Raw genomic sequence first — 371 nt, forward strand, 5'->3', positions numbered from 1 at the left:
GGATAGATGTCTCGATGATTTAAGGGTTCTGCTTTGAGCTACAACTGATTGACAGAGAGAGGAAAAACCCAGCAGAAAGACATTTACTAGCAGGCAGCGGCTGCCAACAACTCCTTCTTGGGAACAATTCATCTTGCTGCCCCCGTTCCCCGGTGCCTTGGCTCGCTTGTTAGCGTGGCTCTTGGACGAAGTGACTCAACAGGAGGCAGCATGGAAAGGAAGCCCGGGGGACACCATGATTAGGAACGCCGCTGACAAGCCGAAATGGCTGGGCTCTGGAGCCAGAACAAGGGAAAAAACACCCTCCTCCCCATTGTGCAAATAAACCACAAGAGCCAGATGTGTGTGGGGGGGGTTGGCGGGGGGGGGGG

The 371-nt window shown here is 54.7% G+C and overlaps 1 protein-coding gene across 3 annotated transcripts in view; it reads right to left on the minus strand.

Moving 5' to 3' along the window:
- TCOF1 (treacle ribosome biogenesis factor 1) overlaps positions 1–371 on the minus strand; it is a 32,539-nt gene that overhangs the window by 10,546 nt on the left and 21,622 nt on the right. The window lies entirely within an intron of this gene.

Source organism: Gavialis gangeticus, unplaced genomic scaffold, assembly GCF_001723915.1.
Source record: "Gavialis gangeticus isolate Ggan-Ray unplaced genomic scaffold, GavGan_comp1, whole genome shotgun sequence".
NCBI classification, from domain to species: domain Eukaryota; kingdom Metazoa; phylum Chordata; order Crocodylia; family Gavialidae; genus Gavialis; species Gavialis gangeticus.